Genomic DNA, 19,009 nt, shown 5'->3' on the forward strand with positions numbered 1-19,009 from the left:
ATACACACCGACACACATTACGAACACTGGACTATGAGGACAGTTAGTGTTTAACTGGACTTTACTCATACACACAGACACACATTACTAACACTGGACTGTGAGGACAGTTAGTGTTTAACTGGACTTTACTCATACACACCGACACACATTGCTAACACTGGACTATGAGGACAGTTAGTGTTTAACTGGACTTTACTCATACACACAGACACACATTACTAACACTGGACTGTGAGGACAGTTAGTGTTTAACTGGACTTTACTCATACACACCGACACACATTGCTAACACTGGACTATGAGGACAGTTAGTGTTTAACTGGACTTTACTCATACACACCGACACACATTGCTAACACTGGACTATGAGGACAGTTAGTGTTTAACTGGACTAGCTAATGGATAGACAGACAGACAGACTGAGGGAGAGATAGATAGGTAGATAAAAAAACCTGTAACTGTAAATCACTGTCTCAAATGCATTTATTCAACAAGGCTTAAAAAAACAGCTTAATGACAGCATTTTTAAGGGTCCTGCCCCTTAAAGTTCAACCAAAAAATTAAAACTGATTTAGGCCCAATCCCAATTCTATTTTTGTACCCCTACCCCTTCCCCTTGGCCCCTACAACCAAAAGTTAAAGGAAAGGACTTCAGATGTACCCATAAGAATTGGGACAGCATATGTCATCGTAATTTTATGCTTCATATGAGATCAGATGATCGCAACTGCTGTAGTTATTTCAGTTGTGTTATTTTTTGATATTTATCTTGAGGAAATCACTGAAGGCACATCATGTTATCATAATGATCTAATGTGGCAATAAGATTGTAACTTTACTGTATATATACACACAGTGGCCATATTCATCTATGTAAACACACGAAAACCACACTAACATCATAGCAGACACTGTAAACAGCTCATCACAGACACTATACTTTTCTGGCAGGGTATTCCAGTGTCATCAAGTGTCAGAATGTTGTGGGACTGCTGCAAAGGAGTGATTATTATGGATTATAGATTGCAAATTATAGCGTTAAAAAAGAAAACTATGACAGTAAAACATGAACGTAGTTATGAATATATTGAATCATGTTTGTTTGTCATAAAAATAAATAAATAAAAAAATAAAAATTCTCCTTACTTCTGGGTGCAGCTGTGGCAGGTGTATTGTGGGAAATTTTTTTACCCCTTGGTTTCAAGTGTGGACCTGAAAAATCTTTGTTCAAAGGGCTATTCACCCCTTCCCCTTAGCCCAACGCCTTCAAGCTAAAGAGAATTGGGACAGCCCTACCCCTTGACGTGAACGCGCAAAACAAGGGGTAGGGGTAAGGGGAAGGACTAAGGGGGGGAAAAGGCATTGTGCCCTACTGTAATGCCATCCTTGGTGTACATGACATTCTTCTTTTAATTCAATTCAATTCAGCTTTATTTGTATAGCGCTTTTACAATGTAAATGGTGTCAAAGCAGCTTTACATAAATGGTCATAGTAACTGGATCAGGGTAGTTCAGTTTTTAGTGTTTAAGTTCAGTTCAGTTTAGCTCAGTTCAGTGTGATTTAAATCATTACTGAGAGTTCAAACACTAAAGAGCAAATTCATCGATGTGTAGCTCTACCGATCCCAAGCCATGCAAGCTGGTCGCGACAGCGGAGAGGGAAAAAAACTTTGTCTTCTGCTATCTTGCATTGATCACGCTCTGCTTTTGTGGTGAGGTGTCCTTTTAAAATGTTCCATGACTGCATCCACTTCAGTGTGCTCCATAATTTTATCATAACTTTCCTTGATTTGGTGTCTGCAACAGAAAAACACAAATATACAAAAATACATATTTTTACCGACATTGTAAAAAAAAAAAAAAACTAAAGACTTATTTTACAATCAGAGTGCAAGCTTTCTGCATCCTACTCAATAAGAGAGCAGTTCCTTAGTGCTGCCTAACTGGTGTATTTCTTCTGCTAAATACAGGTGCTGGTCATTTAATTGGAATATCTTCAAAAAGTTGATTTTAGGCATGCTCATTTCGGTTAATTTTGCTAACCGACAACCGCCACTCATTAATCGGTTGTTAACGGTTAACTGGTTAGATTACTATTAATTTTATATTAAACAAATTGACGTGTCTATTTTGTGTCTGACACATTAAATATTGCATTTTAAAATAATGATTTATTTTAACATGCCAGCATATTAATAATAGAACATAACAATAGAGCATTTTCACGCACCTGTAGTGTTTAGCACAGAAGAACAGAATAAACTAAATAAAATGAATAAAATAAATAGGACTGCCCTAAATTATTTCCACTTAAATAATTAATTTATATTACAAAACAAAAATACTGACTGATTCTTTTTAATAACCGGCATAGGCAGTTTTTTTCCCAATCATATGTTTTTTCTTTCGTCAAATAAAAATCGCAGACTTCCTCAAATTGCTTGCTCCACGGAAAATATGCATTTATTTAATGCCTTGCTGTTATTATTATAATCACAAAACCTTTTACATTTTTATAGAAATCATTATTTTAAAGACTATGTCTTGCTATATGGTTTCCTCTCTCTCGCGGTTCAAGTGCGCGCTGCGTGATAAAAAGACAACAACAACGCGCGCATATGTTGACTTTTTGTAAACAGTTTTGTTGTTTAAATATGATATTGCATTAATGTGCATACATACTCTATAAGCTGTCAAATAAAAGGTAAAGCCTATTTGTTGCATTTATTACGCAGTCAACATCAGCGCTGGTTAAGCATCAACACGTCTCGATCAAACAGCAATATTCTTCTTCCATTTTGCTTCTTTGGCAAATGTGTCTGTAGGCACGGGTTACACGTTGTCGTCCCGCAAGTTAAGCATGTCTTGCAGTTGAACAAGGGGCCAAAAACAAGGCGCATCTCACTGCCTTTATGTTGACAAGGAAAAAGGAAGAAAAGAAGCACGGTGATGTTATGAAACGACTGAATCAGCTGGGTATCGATTGTGCATAAGTGTTGCTGTCTGAGTTGTTACAATTGTAATATTTAATAATATTATGATATTCAAGATTTTACATTCATACAGCTCTGGATAACTTAAAACAGCGATTAGACCTTCAGAGCGGTGTTAATGCGTCCTGAAGTAAAACTCCAGCAAGATAGATTGATTATGTACAAAGTCATACTTTATCTATAAATAAACTATAGAAACTGTGTTCATCTTAACTGAAAGCTTCTGCGTGTTTGCTGGCCTCACACATCGCGCACCTGTCAGTTAGTCAGCACGTAACGCCAAAGGATTAAACAGATAGCACACAGCACTATACGGTTACAGAAAAGTTTACGCTGTTATAATTCACTTACCTTTTAATACGTTTTGGTGCGATTATAATCCGCTATTAAAAACAACAACGACTGAATGTTTTGAAAGGGTAATGTAGCCGTGGAGGGATGCATTTTGGTCCCCGCCATTGAAGAATGAATGTAGGGGAAACCAAGCTCTTTAAAAGTTCTCTGTAGCTGTCTTGACAACACAAACTGCTGCTCTGGGATGAGCCGCGTGCAAAAGATGCCCTTCTTGACGCAAAGGCGCATTCAATCGGCCCCTTATGCAGCCAAACTAAAAATATATAAAATAATATTTTTAATCGTTTAACTGATAGCATTAATCGGTCACAAACGCAGCCTTTCGGTTAACGGTTAATCAATTATTTTGAGCATCCCTAGTTGATTTATTTCATTAATTTCATTCAACCTGTGAAACTTGTATAATGTATACATTCATTCCACACAGACTGATATATTTCAAGTTTTTATTTATTTTGATTTTGATGATAACTAAAGGAAACCCCAAATGCAGCATCTCAGAAAATTAGAATATCACTTCTGACCAATACAAAGAAAGGATTTTTAGAAATCTTTGGCAACTGAAAAGTATGAAGATGAAAAGTGTGAGCGTGCACAGCGGTCAATGCTTAGTGTGGGCTGCTTTAGCATGAATGACTGCAGAGTGGCATGGAGTGGATCAGTCTGTGTTCAACACTGCTCAAGTTTTCTGAGAGCTCAGGTTGCTCTGATGGTGACCTTCAGCTTTTCTGCATTGTTGGGTCTGGCATACCGCATATTCCTCTTCACAATAGCCCATAGATTTCCTATGGGGTTAAGGTAGGCGATTTTTATTTTAAGAAGGTACTAGTAGCTTTGGCACTGTGTGCAGGTGCCATGGACAGGTACCTGTTGGAAATTGAAATCTGCATCTCCATAAAGTTGGTCAGCAGCAGAAGGCATGAAGTGCTCTCAAACGTCCTGGTATAGAGCTGCGTTGACATTGGACCTCAGAGAAAACAGTGGAGCAACACCAGCAGATGACATGGCACCCCAAACCATTGCTGACTGTGAAAACTTTACACTGGACTTCAAGCAACACCTGTGGATTGTGTGCCCCTCCGCTCTTCCTCCTGACTCTAGGACCCTGATTTCTAAAGAAAATGCCAAATGTACTTTCATCAGAGAGCATAAGTATGGAGCACTCAGCATCAGTCCAGTCTTTAGACCAGGCAAGATGCTTCTGATGCTGTCTGTTATTCAAGAGTGGCTTGACACAAGGAATGTGACAGCTGAAAGCCATGTCTTGCATACATCTATGAATAGTGGTTCTTGAAGCATTGACTCCAGCTGCAGTCTACTCTTTGTGAATTTCCCCCACATGTTTGATTGAGCTTTGTTTCACAATTCTCTCCAGGGTGCAGTTATCCCTATTGCTTGTACACTCTTGTTTTACCACATCTTTTCCTTCACTTCGCCTCTCTATTAATGTGTTTGGACCAAGTGCTCTGTGAGCTCTGTTTTGCGTTAATTAGCTGATTAGAGTGTGGCACCAGGTGTCTTCAATACTTAACCTTTTTACACACTTTTCATTTCTCGTTTTTAGTTGTCATCAAAATCAAAAGAAATAAACACTTGAAATATATCAGTCTGTGTGGAATGAATGTATACATTATACAAGTTTCACAGCTTGAATGAAATGAATAAAATAACTAAAATTCTTGAAGATATTCTAATTATACGACCAGCACCTGTAAAAGTGTTTTATTTAATTTATAGTGTTTGTTGTGCTGTAAAATATTTTAATTTACTTAGGACAACATACAACTATGCTAAATTTGTAGTTTTTTGTAAAATTAATGCATGTTATAAGACTGAATTTAATTTATCTTAAAATTAAAATATTTTCTTTAATCCTAGTAAGGTTATGTTAATTTGACACTAATTTATTCATTAATATAATCTTTTATTTACTTAAAAACAACAAATGTGAAAAAATGGATATGGCTTTCAAATAGTGAATTGATGGAAGAAAAAAAAATAGAAAAAAATATCTAGAAATTACATGAGAAATCCATATTGTACTGAAGTACACAGACTAAAAAAATATGACACGTAAATTTATACGCTAATTATTGGTGACATAAATACTTACATTTGCAAGTTGAAGTCTTCATTTTCTACTTAACATAGGACCACTACAATCATCGCAAGAATGCAAACTGGAAATAACAGCACTGTGTACTTCATGGCGAAACTGTACAGAGGGAAAGTTTTTATTAAAATCCAATTCACATGCTAAACATACCACAACTTTTATATGCATGCATCAATTTGTAAAGCAAAAAAAAAAATCATGAAATGATATGCCTGTTAAATTAAAAACTTACTGAATACTTCCTTTTGACAGCTTGAAAGTTGCTGCAGTTATTATTAAATTAAAAGCATGTCCAGGCTAAAAAGTGTGCACATCAGGTAAACCTTATTGACGCAAAAATCTCAAATCAATACCAAAACAATTTGTACATTAGTGATGCACAGATTGCGGTTATATCAGCGGGCAATGCAGATAATCCACGTGTCGGGTAATAAAAACATACATTATGATTAATTGCGGGTCGGTTGCGGGTGGATGTAGCAGGACATGGCAGTGGACCAGCAAAAAAGCAGAGTGGGCTTTGCAGAATAATCATGTGAGACGCCCAAAATAATGGATGAAGTGCAAGAGTAGCCTGCTGTTCAAAGTTTCAGTAAGAGTTATCAGAGGAAAATATGCTCTCGCTCTGGGACAAACAAGCTTTTTCCACGACTGCAGCACCTTGCGAGGTGAATCTTGTTCATTCTTACAACACGTGGTGCAAACGAACGCTCATTCAGTGCTGCAGCCGCTTTTAGGAGGCGAGGCGGAATCTCCCGAATCCAGGCACAGTAGATGCTATTCTGTTTTTGCACAGTGCAAAGAAAAAGGCCAAGTAAACATAACCTAGCTGCTGTTTAGACTGAAGTGGCACCCTTTTTTATCTTGTTCCTGTATCTGTAAAAGCTAAAGGTCTTATTTTTACTTTGTTTTATTTGAAAATGAAGAAAATGTTGTCTTAAGACAAACTTTTGTTTTTATAAATAAATGTTCATTTAAAAACGTTAACGCTTAACATATTATTTTACTATCATAGATGTGCAGATTATAGCTCAATGAATCTGCTGTTAATATCCAAGGTGACCTATCATCATGTCTAAAACAAAGAATTAAATTATTAAAGTGACGATCGGGTGCGGATACATATATCAGATAAAACTATATGTGTGAACTGGTGGCGGGTGGATGATTAGTATTAGGCTTGCCACGATAGACAGTGTTGACGGTGATACCGGTTTTAAGACGAAACACCGGTGACTTTTTCACCGTGACACCGTCCCCACATTTGTTTTTTTTTTTAAGTATTCGGTTTTTTTTTTTTTTTAATTTAAATATTTATTTGAATTAAATGGGAAACATAATTCTAAATAATTTACTTAAGACGAGAGCATGCTCTATAATTATCATCTGAACATAGCTACAATGCGTCATACTTCATTTATCACATTAAGAGAACGAGAGGAGTCGAATTTACAGAAAGAATGGCGGACGGATAAGTGTCAAAACGCAATGCAAAAGCGCCTGTTTGGCTATATTTTGGGTTCAAACCAAATGCAAAAAGAGAACCTGAAGACGTTAATGAGGCAATCTGCAAACTGTGCCTGACAAAGGTAGCAGCAGTTGGAGGAAACATAACTAATTTATACACTCATTTTCAACACACTTATACTTGATGTTCAACTAATGTATGTGCGGGTCGCGGGTAGATAAGATCAATAGCCATAAATACGCAACGCATAATCTCATTTTAAAAATCACGCAACCATCATCTCACAATGTTTAATAAATTATCTTTTTTTTTTTTATTAAAACAAGAGTGATTTAGCAATGCCGCGCCATTAATAAGCCAACTGCAGAGAAACAAAGCAACAATCGCGGCAACAGCCGTGAGCAACAATCAACAATGAATAGGCCGACAAGAGTGTAGGCTAACCTGTGTGTGTGTGCGCGTCTTTTATCACTGAGAATGCTCTCTTCAAAAACCGAAAGTTGCTTCGTCTGTCTGGCAATATTTCGGCTTTTAATAAATGAAAAGTTAATTTAGATGAGCCAATATTAAAAATTGCAATAAAGTAACTGAGACGTGCGGCCACACGTCTCAGTTACTGAATCTGAGGTCTGATCTCATCTCTCTCGCTGTCATCTAGACACAGATGCCTAACGAGTCTGGTCACAAAACTGAAGCTGGTACCAGCTGACAGGTAGAATAGCTGAAGCCTTTGCGAAATCTGTCAAAATACAGCGCTGAAATTAACAGGCATAAATGTCTTTGAGCCAGAAAGTCTATCTAGGATATCTGTCAAAACGCAATTGGAGCCATGGAGGAGTTGTGTAGCCTTTAAATGATATTGTTTCTAATAAAATGAAAACCAAAATAAACTATTCATTGCATTTTTCGTTTGATAAAAATATACGTAAACGAAAAAAAATCAAAGGGTGGCTAGTTTGTTGTAATGTGTTTTCATATTAATATATACATATAAACATATAAAACATGTAATTCATACCACACCAGAGCTGTGGACCTACAGTATGCAGTGTGTTAACTTACAGGGTGGTGTTGGTCCATGTTACTGCGCACCGAACTCCAATCCGAGGGAGATTATGTTACTCGATAGACAACATTAACTTGAGAGATTTTAAAAATAAAATATATATTTTTAAAAAGGAACAACACGCAAATCTGCAACAAATAAAATAAAAATAAAACGTCTTGCCAGTGCAGTGTGTATTCCGCCACTGACAGTGTAAGACGCCCTTATGCAGCGCCTGTAACTGCAGCTTTAAAGAGAGATCAAAGCTGGTACTGATATAACCAAAAAGCAAGATCATAAGTTATAAATATTCTATAACAATACTTATCGAAATATTTATACATTTACATGTTGTTTATTGATATTGTGTGATCTGTATAGGCTGCCTGATCTTTACAGAAGCTGTAAACTGACACGTGTGCGCTGATGTTTAGCTCTGACAAGGCGCTTTTATTTAGCCTGTAGTCTTTAAATTTTTTTACATAATGTTTCATTTCTTAACATTTTTTATTATTTTTTTTTATTTATAGTTTATATATAAAATGAGTGCCAGCTTGTTGAGTTGTGATCATTATGCAAGGATCATATTTCAAATTCGGTTTATTCTTCAATAGCCTATAGATTCCTTAATAATGTATTTTAGGACTAAGGACTAAGCTGTTAATATAGGCGTTTATGGTTGTTATTTGTATGGTTCCAACTTCCAGTTTTTTCAGCCTGTAGCATTGTTGTGTTTTATTCGTTATGTTAATAAAATTTTGTGTTGTTTAATAACAGTGATTTAAATTTTTTTTTGTAGCTTCCTTTTTGTCCATTCAAACAATAGACGCCGAATTGGCAATTCCCGCAAAACTGAAAGAAAAGAGGAAAAAGCAGAAAAAAAATACCAGTATTACCGGTGTTGTCACATGTCGATTAACCGGTGGGGAAATTTCCTCATCGTCACAACCCTAATTAGTTGAAGCTGCGGATTCAGGTGCCATTTCAGCTGATCTGTGCATCTCTATTGTACATGTTGGACAAAAATCTTATTGTCAAATGTAAAATAAGCCAACATATAACCGACCAAACTCTATTTATCAATTGTGTAAAATATAGGGGTCCTCACAAGGCCAAACTGTCCTTACAATTCATGACCATGTCATGCCCATCCCCCAATACACTATACAGTGAACTCATAACCGACCAAACTCTATTCATCAATTGTGTTAAAACATGGGGGTCCTCACAAGGCCAAACTGTCCTCACAATTCATGCCCATGTCCTCCCCATCCCCCAAAACACTAGTCATTATTATATATTAATAGAGAGTAGGGATGCTAACAGTTACTCACTGATCGATTGATTGTCAGTAACCTGTTTAATCGACAGACCTTATTGACGATGACCGATTAAGCATGGACATTAAAGGATAAGTTATGATTTGAGCTGCGAGACATTCGTCCATGACTTCACACATTAAATAATCGAGTGTGTGCAGTTTATGTTCTGTGGGGTGGATGTATATAACCCTGTTTTGATTGGTTATATATGTGTGTGCTGCCTTCCTGAGTCAGGTAATCAAAAAGTAGGCTATGTGATGTTTAATTATGAGTGGGTCACGGGTGGATAAGATCAATCATTGGTTATGCAAACTTTAACTAGTTTCTTTAAAATGTTAAGGTGTTTTAAGCAATTTCATCTGACAGACTGGCATGAATTGATGCATGCAGACTCTAATTTTAAAAATCGTGCATCACGGCCCGACATGCGGTGAGCCTCTCCATTCTCACAATGAGTTTCTGAGTTCTCTCATCCTTCAGACCGAGTTTGTTCTTTCAAGGTAATCTGTGAACACAATTAGTGCTCAGAATAGCTTGTAAAGTCTGTCCTGCTCTTTTAAATTACTTGATGAAATGAATTAAAGTCATAATGGCCAGCGCAATGGATTATTTTGTCATTAACCGTGAACACAGTTTAATGTAGGCTTCCCTGAAACGAGAATGTTTTACTTGAATTTTATTTATATTATTATTGTATTTATTTATTTAACAAAAAAATTGTGTTTTGGGTCTGAATAGCAGTACTTCTTTTGAAACACTTCACCACAAATGTTATTTATTCTTTATTTTCTAGATAACTGACCAACAAAAATGTACATTATTTTTCAAGAAAAATATATGAAGTGTACATTTATGTTCATGCCTGTTGCATTGGTTGATTTGTTTCACTCCCTGAAAAATAAGGATTTAATTAATGCTCTACTGTAATTGGTTTATCCCAAACCTCTGTACTATATTTGCTACAAACTTTAAAACTAACAAAGTTTATAATAAGTCATTATTTTACAGATTATGTCTTAAGCATCTGATTTTTCATCTATGCTGATGTGCTTTCATTTTCTCCATCTTACTCGTGGCGAGTTCAGGTGAAAGAGTAACAAGTAAGATTTGCCTAAATTTCATTTGCCTGCATCAAACTGGCAGGAAAATCTACATTTAAAATATATGAAATACAAAGGCTGGTTATTTTACTGGTGATGAGGGATAATAGTAGCATTACAGAGGAAATTAAAAAGGAAACATAAGTTTGACATCAACAGATCCTATCAATGTCGTATCGAATGTCCTTAAATAATGTAGCCTATATGAGATCAAGCACCAAGTGTTTATTGAGATTGTGTCACCTATCATATATAGTCTGTTCTTCACAAAAGCTTTAAGGCACCTTTATTTAGCCTAGCCTACTACTGTATATACATTTAGATTTTTTACATATAATGTTCCATTACTTAATTTCTTTATTTTTTATATTTATAGTTTATACATAAAATAAGCACTAAGCTTATTTTGCAGTGATCTTTATGCAAAGAGCATAGTGTGTATTGTTTTTATTCTTCAGTAACAAATTCATTAATTATGTATGTTATAAATGACTATTTATAAGAACTAAGGTATTAATTACTGCAAGTCTCCAAATGGAAAATGCTTGGGTGATTTCTTTAATACTTCAAAACATTCCAAACTTTATCTATTGTGTTTATGGAGTGGTAATTAATGATTAATTGATAATTTATCGCTAATTTAAATGATCATGGATCACAGGATTTTGTGGAATTTGATATCCCTATTAGAAAGGGGTCTATTTTACTCAAATAGAGTTATCACAACAACGTTTTTGAGATAACAGCCCAGGACAAACAGCCTAAAATGGCACTTAACCCTTCTACATCTAGCATTGTCATTGTCAAAGAGGAAATTATTTTGTTTGCAAGAAGTTATATTTGCAGTTTTGGATAGAAACTCTGCTCATACCAAGAAGGAAATTAAATTCACTTACTGTCTCTTTCCCTGATGTGGAAGTTTCTGCACTGCATTTGATCCTCGCCATTGATGACTCTTCACATAATTCCTGTAAATGTGAAAAGGAAAGGCACAAGATTGGGTCAGAAAGCTTGCTAAGTAAGTACACTTAACTAATGAACTACTATTACCTGGCCAATTTCAGGCATTAGGGAAAAGCAAATGGATGAAAAATGCATGGACAACATCTACAATTTCATTTGATTTGTTATTTAAGTTTTTGTACAAGAGAGCCAACGGTTAGCATAAACTCCAAACTCTATTCATTAATTGTGTAAAACATGGGGGCCAAACTGTCCTTACATTTCATGGCCATGTCATGCCCATCCCCCAATACACTATACAGTGAACTCATAACCAACCAAACTCTATTCATCAATTGTGTAAAATATAGGGGTCCTCACAAGGCCAAACTGTCCTTACATTTCATGACCATGTCATGCCCATCCCCCAATACACTATACAGTGAACTCATTACAGACCTAACTCTATTCATCAATTGTGTAAAACATAGGTGTCCTCACAAGGCCAAACTGTCCACACAATTCATGACCATGTCATGCCCATCCCCCAATACACTAGTCATTATTATAAATTAACAAAGAGGGGTATATTGTACTCAAAGAGAGTCATCGCAATAACATTTTTGAGAAAAACTGCCCAGGAAAAACAGCCTAAAATGATGGTCAACCGTCCTTCTACAACCACAAATCAGAAACAGTATGGAAATTGCTAATAAAATATAGTGTAATGTTGCCATTCCTTTTTACAACACTTAAAAATATGTTTAGCGACTGAAGACAGCAAGTGATGAAGTGTTTCATGTGTAAATTTGTACCATTCTTACTGCAAACAAGTCAAAGTGGGCAACAGTACGGGGTCTTTGTTGTTGCATTTTATGCTTGGAAATGCACCACACATTCTCTATTAGAAACAGATCGGGACTGCAGACAGGCCAGTCCAGTACCTGTGTCCTCTTTAACCTGTTTCACTTCACATCATTTAACCATTTTATCTGATGACAGCCCTAACCTCCTGTCACTACTTTTTTTTAAATATGTTGCAAGAACCAAAATTGGAATATGTGTTTATTAAACACATTAAATAATGTCTGTTGGATTATCTGCAATTCAATACAAATCAAAGTAAATTTAGAAATCAGTACTTTCTTTTTTATTTGCGTTTTCCATACTGTGCCAATCTTTTCTGATTTGAGGTTTTAACATGGTCAGCATCAAGAAGGAAATTAAATTCACTTACTGTCTCTTTCCCTGACTTGGAAGTTTTCGCCCTGCATTTGATCCCAGTCACCAATGACTCTTCATTCAACTCCTGTAAAAGTGAGAAAGAGAAACACAAGATTGAGGCAAGAAGATTTGCTAAGAGATTATTTTATTCTCTTTGACTCATTTGAGTGAAACAGTGATTGTCTGAAACATTTAATGCATTATTTTAATTTTCCACATAAGTTACATTTGCCTATTGGCTTTTTGTCAAAGGAACCAGCGTGATGCTGACTGCTGGTTTGTCTACAAAGTGACATCATAATTCTACCACTCTATTCAACAAATGTGTTCAAATATGGGGGTCAGAAGGAAAACTAGAGATATTCATATTAATCGTTTAACCGTTAACTGAAAGGATGCATTTTTAACCAATTTATGGTATTAGTTAAACAATTAAAATGTACTATTATTTTCCAACACATAGGGCTATTTGTTAACTCATTATAATATGTGCAACCACACGTGCCTACAGACATATTTTGATAAAAGAAGCATAATGAAAATAGTGAAAAGACTTGTCACAGTTTGACACAGACAAGTTGATGCCAAACTAAGGCTATTGGTGATTGCCTCTGTCCTGGATCTGCATCATAAACACCTTCATGTATTTGCACAAGTTGAGAAAGAAGCAGTGGAAAGAAGAAGTGGAAGTCGAAGCGTTGGGGTTTTCACTTGCTCCAAGTGTGCTCAACACGGCAACATCATAAATACAATCAACAAATAGCTAAACCTTTCTTCATTTGAAGAATTACAGTTAATAATAGTCCTTATAAAAGATCCATTTCTAAAATAGCCTGCATAGCCTAATCTACAAATCAAACAAATGCTGATTGACTTAAATGATTTATGCATATGATAACTCCACACCAAACTGAGACTTTCATTTTATAGCTTTATAAACTATAAAAATGTACGCAAAGTAATGCAATCCTAGGCCTATACTTTATATAAAAGTAAAGAACAGAGCTTCATTTGACAGATGAAACAATCTAAATGGAAAAAAAAAAAAACTTTGTCGTCAACTAGTCTACGGGCTACACTGTTTACGGGCATTCTATACAGTATGACAATGATATAATCTGTTGTTGATAAGTTTAGGCTATATTTCCTTCTCAATAAATTTCTAAATTTTCTTTAAAATCAACAAGTGTCTTTTTATTTTTATATTTTTTTAAGTTTCTGAATATTGAGATACAAAGATGTTATTTTTCTATAGTATTCATTTTTATTTTTTATATCTCTTTTTGCACTGTTTTTATACAGTTATATTGTAAAACTTTACCCTAGTTTGCTGTATGTGTTTGTACCATTTTATTAATGGATAAACAGGGCTAGTATTATACACAACTGTTTCTACAGATACCCACTCAGGTATCGGTTTAGTACTTACTTTTGGCTGATTCCCTGAGCTCAGGTATAAGAATCAGTATCGGGAAGGGAAAAAGGGGTACTAAAACATCCCTACCTCCATTTCTAACATGGTCAGCATCAAGAAGGAAATTAAATTCACTTACTGTCTCTTTCCCAGATGTAGAAGTTTTCGCACAGCATTTGATCCCAGTCACCAATGACTCTTCATGCAATTTCTGTAAAAGAGAAAAAAAGAAACACAGGATTGAGGCAAGAAGATTTGTGAAGTGATGATTTTATTGTCCGAACTAGCTTGATGCAAATGATTATTGTTCACAAATGTTTTGGGAATATTTCAATTTTCCACACAAGTTACATTTGCAGCTTTAGATGGAAACCTGGCCTTTATCAAAAAGGAAAATTTAATTCACTTACTTTCTCCTTCCCTGATGTAGAAATTTTTCGAACCACATTCAATCATTGCCAATGATGACTTTTTACATAACTGCAGTAAACATGAAAAGGAAAGGCATAAGATTGGGTCAGAAAGGCAGTGAATGCAGATATAAAACGAGCCTAAAAAGACAATAAATAACCAAACCGACCCCTATAGAGTGGTGGAACTATGATATCCCTGTAGACAAAAACCCAGAAGCGAGTTTGTGTTTTACCACTTCTGCTTCCAACTTTTTAATGTAATTTTTTTGGAATGGCATATTTGTTAAATCCCTAAAATTATGTAGTGTATGGTTAACTCAAACTTAAAATACATTTATGTTTTATTCTAAGATATAAAACACACCAGTTACACCACATTTGTGATTTTTTTAAAGCTGTTAGGTGTCTTTGTAAAGCTGGTTGCTAAGAAGTTGCTAAATGAGACTACAGGTGCTGTTGAACATGAAATATCTCACAGTGAACAGGTTGATGGTGATGAGGTGACGATCATGGTATAGTTCGTTTATAGCCTAGTGTCAGACTTTTAGTTGTGGTGCTTGTATTCAGGCTTTAAAATTCAGGAAAGTCATATTATATTAAAGAGTATCTTATATTAAAGATGATCTCAATGAACCAAAGGTTCAAGCTTAATGAACTATGGCTGAGCACAGTGCTTAGTTTTTGTTATAATCCTATTGGCTACACGAGCGACATTATAAATGAGTGATTATTATAAATCATTCACAGTTCATATGGACCAATTTCTTCTTCCTCCAGATCATGACCTGTAGATGTGATTAAAATAGTTGCCGCATTTTGTGTAGTTTGCAAAATATGTATTTAATTGTGTGTTGTAACTTGTAATCACCCTGCACAGCTTGTAATTACGTATTTACTATAGATCAGTGCTTGTACTGTATCTCAAGGTTAAATCTGTATGGACTGTTTACCTATTGTGTCCAAACCATGTTTAAAACTCAAAGCCTGCTTCTTCCTTTAACGATTTAAATGAGTTTCTGAACTCACAATCCCCTGCTGTTTGCCATTGCTATGGGCACAATCAGCTGTTTATACACATAAGCTGCAGTCAATTTTCAGAATAGTTCAACTTTTGCCACTGTGTGGATTAATACTGAATGTTTGTCACTGTTATTACTTGGGGTTATGGTTACTAATGTTGGTGTTTAACTGCAATACTTTAATGCACTCCTCCATAGTGCCCACACATATACTCTGCAGTGTGGCTCCTTCATAACCGTGGTGGGTGTTTCTCTCCGCCTCATGCTGAACGCAGTCGACCAAATCACAGCAGACTGGGTCATCAGACCAATCACTGCTAGATTAGCTTCACGCAAAGGAGGGGTTTGGAAACAAATGAATCGCTGAATAAATCATATGGGAGTCACTGCGATAATTAGGTAAAAATAAATGCATATTTTAGGATAATAAAAGTGTTTTTGAACTTGCATGCAGATCAGCCTGTTGATAAAGACCGCAAAACCAAAATATATGACCTTTTATAATGCATAACAGGCGCTCTTTAAATTCACTTACTTTCTCTTTCCCTGACATGGAAGTTTTCACACTGCAATCAATCTCAGTCACCAATGATGCTTCATGCAATTCCTGTAAAAGTTGTCACCATCCTGCAGTTTGTCTCCATTCCCCTAGAGGTCCCCGTGTTTCCCCTCTGTATTTGTTCTTCCTCATGTGTTCTTGTTTACTTAATTTAGATCACCTGTGACTTGTTCCAGCCAGTGTATTTAAGCTGTCACTTTGTCTGTGTTCCTCACTCGGTGTCATCTCTGGTGAACTTGCCTTGCGTTTCCCTTGATCTCCTGAGCTACGTCTAGTAAGAGTGTTTTATTTTCCTTGTTGCTGACTGCATTAATTATCTGTTTGTTTTCTCCCCTCGTGGAGTTTTCTTTACATGTTTATTATACTGTTAGAGTATTTTGTATACCTCATTCTGAGAAGAACCTAAGTTTTCTGTTTTGCTACCTCATTTTTGAGAAGAACCTAAGTTGATATTTTTTTTAATAAATCCTTGTTTTCTGGATTCCCTCTTGGAGTGTTTTCGTTCGAGTCCAACACAACTTCCTCTGTGGCTTAGTGGTATACACATTGGTTTCCACACCAGAGACCCGGGTTCAAGACCCGGTCGCAACAGAAACACCGAGTCAGACATGGACCCAGAGGCACTCAGTACCAAAGATCTGTTGGCAGTGATTGGCAGTCATGAAGCTTCGTTCCAGCGTCATGAAGAGGTTCTCCGTCGTCAAGAGGAGGTGATGACAAAACATTCAGAGCTCCTTGCTGATGTCACGTCGTCCATTCGGCAACTCTTTCAAAGCCTTCCTGGGGTTTCTTCTCCTGCTGCACCACCCCTAAGTACCAACAGTCCTCCCATAGCTCCAGTAGCTGCTGCAGAGCCCAGACTTCCACCCCCCAAGCCATTCTCAGGAGATCCTAGTTCCTGTCAGGGATTTCTCACCCAGTGCTCTCTCACTTTTGAGCTTCAGCCCTCAAGTTTTCCCACTGACCGCTCAAAGATCGCTTATATTATCACCCTTCTGACTGACAAGGCATTGTCTTGGGCCTCTGCGGCATGGGAGTCCCAGCCTAGTTATTGCCAGTCATACACAGCCTTTGAGAAGGAATTCAAGAAGGTGTTCAATCACCCAGTTAGTGGACAGGAGGCTTCCAAACGTCTCCTTACTCTCCGTCAAGGTCCTCGCAGCGCTGCAGACTTCGCCATTGAATTTTGAACTATTGCAGCAGGTAGTGGATGGAATGACGAGGCCTTAAGAGTCTGCTTTCTGGGCGGATTAGCTGAATCCATTCAAGATGAGATGGCCACCCGGGAACCAGCCAAAGACCTAGAATCCCTTATTGATATGGCCATTCGCCTTGATATTCGCTTGAGAGAACGGAGAATGACTCGAGGCAGAGCATCCCAGTCCCAAACTCCTGTTCACAAACCTGCATCTCCAGTTCATGCTCCACCAGTCAGACTTCTCCCAGTCAATGAACAAGCTCCCGAGCCTCCAGAAGATATGCAGCTAGGTCGTTCCAGACTCTCTCCCAGTGAAAGGGACAGACGGATGAGGGAGCGACGATGCCTTTACTGTGGTATGTCTGGTCATTTTCGATCCACTTGTCCAGAACTATCGGGAAACGAGGGTCCCCACCGAGTTACAGGGGGACTGTGATGGGGAAAATAAGAGTTCCTCCTGCCAACACCGTTCTAGCTCTCAAAGCTATTTTGTCCTGGGAGAGTCATCAGTTCCCAGTCCAGGCAATGATCGATTCAGGGGCCGCAGGTAATTTCATAGATCTCTCCTTGGCCAAGAAACTTAAGATTCCTACCCACCTTCTCCCTCATCCCCAGTCAGTAACTGCTTTGGATGGTAGACCCCTTGAACCCGGTAAAGTAACTGAGGTCACTCAGTCCCTGAAGCTTACCATTGCTAAACATCAGCAGGAGGAGACTTTCTACCTTATTGACTCTCCCGAGTATTAGGTCATTCTAGGTCATCCCTGGTTGCACAGACATAACCCCCATATCAACTGGTCTACTGGTTCCATTCTAGATTGGAGTCCTTCATGTCACTTCACCTGTTTTACCCAGAGCCTCTCTGCCCCTCATCCCGAGCCTCAAGATTCTGTAGATCTGTCTCAAGTTCCCGCTGTCTATCATAAGTTTAGGGCAGTATTCAGTAAGTCTCGAGCCACCTCTTTGCCACCTCACCGCCCATACGACTGTGCAATTGACCTTCTCCCCAGTTCCTCTCCTCCTAGAGGCAGAGTCTTCTCCCTATCTCCCCCTGAACAGGCTGCTATGAATGCTTACATCCAAGAGTCCCTGGCAACTGGCATCATCCGAGCCTCCACTTCCCCTGCTGGTGCTGGCTTCTTCTTTGTGGAGAAGAAGGATGGGGGGCTTAGGCCTTGTATCGATTACCGAGGTCTTAACAAGATAACCATTCGGAATCGATATCCCCTGCCTCTTATGGCTACTGCCTTTGAGCTGGTGCAGGGAGCGTCCATTTTTACCAGGCTCGACCTTCGCAATGCCTACCATCTGGTGCGGATACGGCAAGGAGATGAATGGAAGACTGCTTTTAACACCCCCACAGGCCACTATGAATACCTGGTGATGCCTTTCGGCCTTACCAATGCTCCTGCCGTGTTCCAGGCACTTATCAACGACGTCCTCCGAGACATGTTAAATATATTTGTATTCGTTTATCTGGACGATATACTTATATTTTCCAAGTCCACGGAGGAGCACGAGGGCCATGTCAGCAGGGTTCTCCAAAGACTCCTTGAAAATCATCTCTTTGTCAAGCCAGAAAAATGTGAGTTTCATGTTTCCCTGACTAAGTTTCTTGGGTACATTGTCACCCCTGGTCACCTGGAGATGGACCCTAGTAAGATTAAAGCTGTTCTCAACTGGCCTATTCCAACCACAGTAAAAGAGGTGCAACGGTTTGTGGGCTTTGCAAACTTTTACAGGAAGTTTATCAGGAATTTCAGCTCAGTTGTGGCTCCCTTGACAGCACTGACAAAGGGAGGAGGAGTCAAGATTGAATGGGGCCCTAAAGCAGCGGCT

At 37.6% G+C, this 19,009-nt stretch overlaps 1 long non-coding RNA gene across 1 annotated transcript; it reads right to left on the bottom strand.

Annotated features, from left to right (window-relative positions):
* Window positions 1-468: 468 nt before the first annotated feature.
* Window positions 469-14,461, bottom strand: LOC108179794 (uncharacterized). The gene is made up of 7 exons (XR_012393117.1): window positions 14,392-14,461; window positions 14,121-14,192; window positions 12,581-12,652; window positions 11,298-11,369; window positions 5,464-5,565; window positions 1,377-1,800; window positions 469-1,301 (listed from the first exon to the last, which is right to left on the bottom strand). It is a non-coding gene; the product is annotated as an uncharacterized lncRNA (long non-coding RNA).
* Between the last annotated feature and the right edge of the window lie 4,548 nt (window positions 14,462-19,009).

This window comes from Danio rerio, chromosome 17 (assembly GCF_049306965.1).
Source record: "Danio rerio strain Tuebingen ecotype United States chromosome 17, GRCz12tu, whole genome shotgun sequence".
Taxonomy (NCBI): Eukaryota; Metazoa; Chordata; class Actinopteri; order Cypriniformes; family Danionidae; genus Danio; species Danio rerio.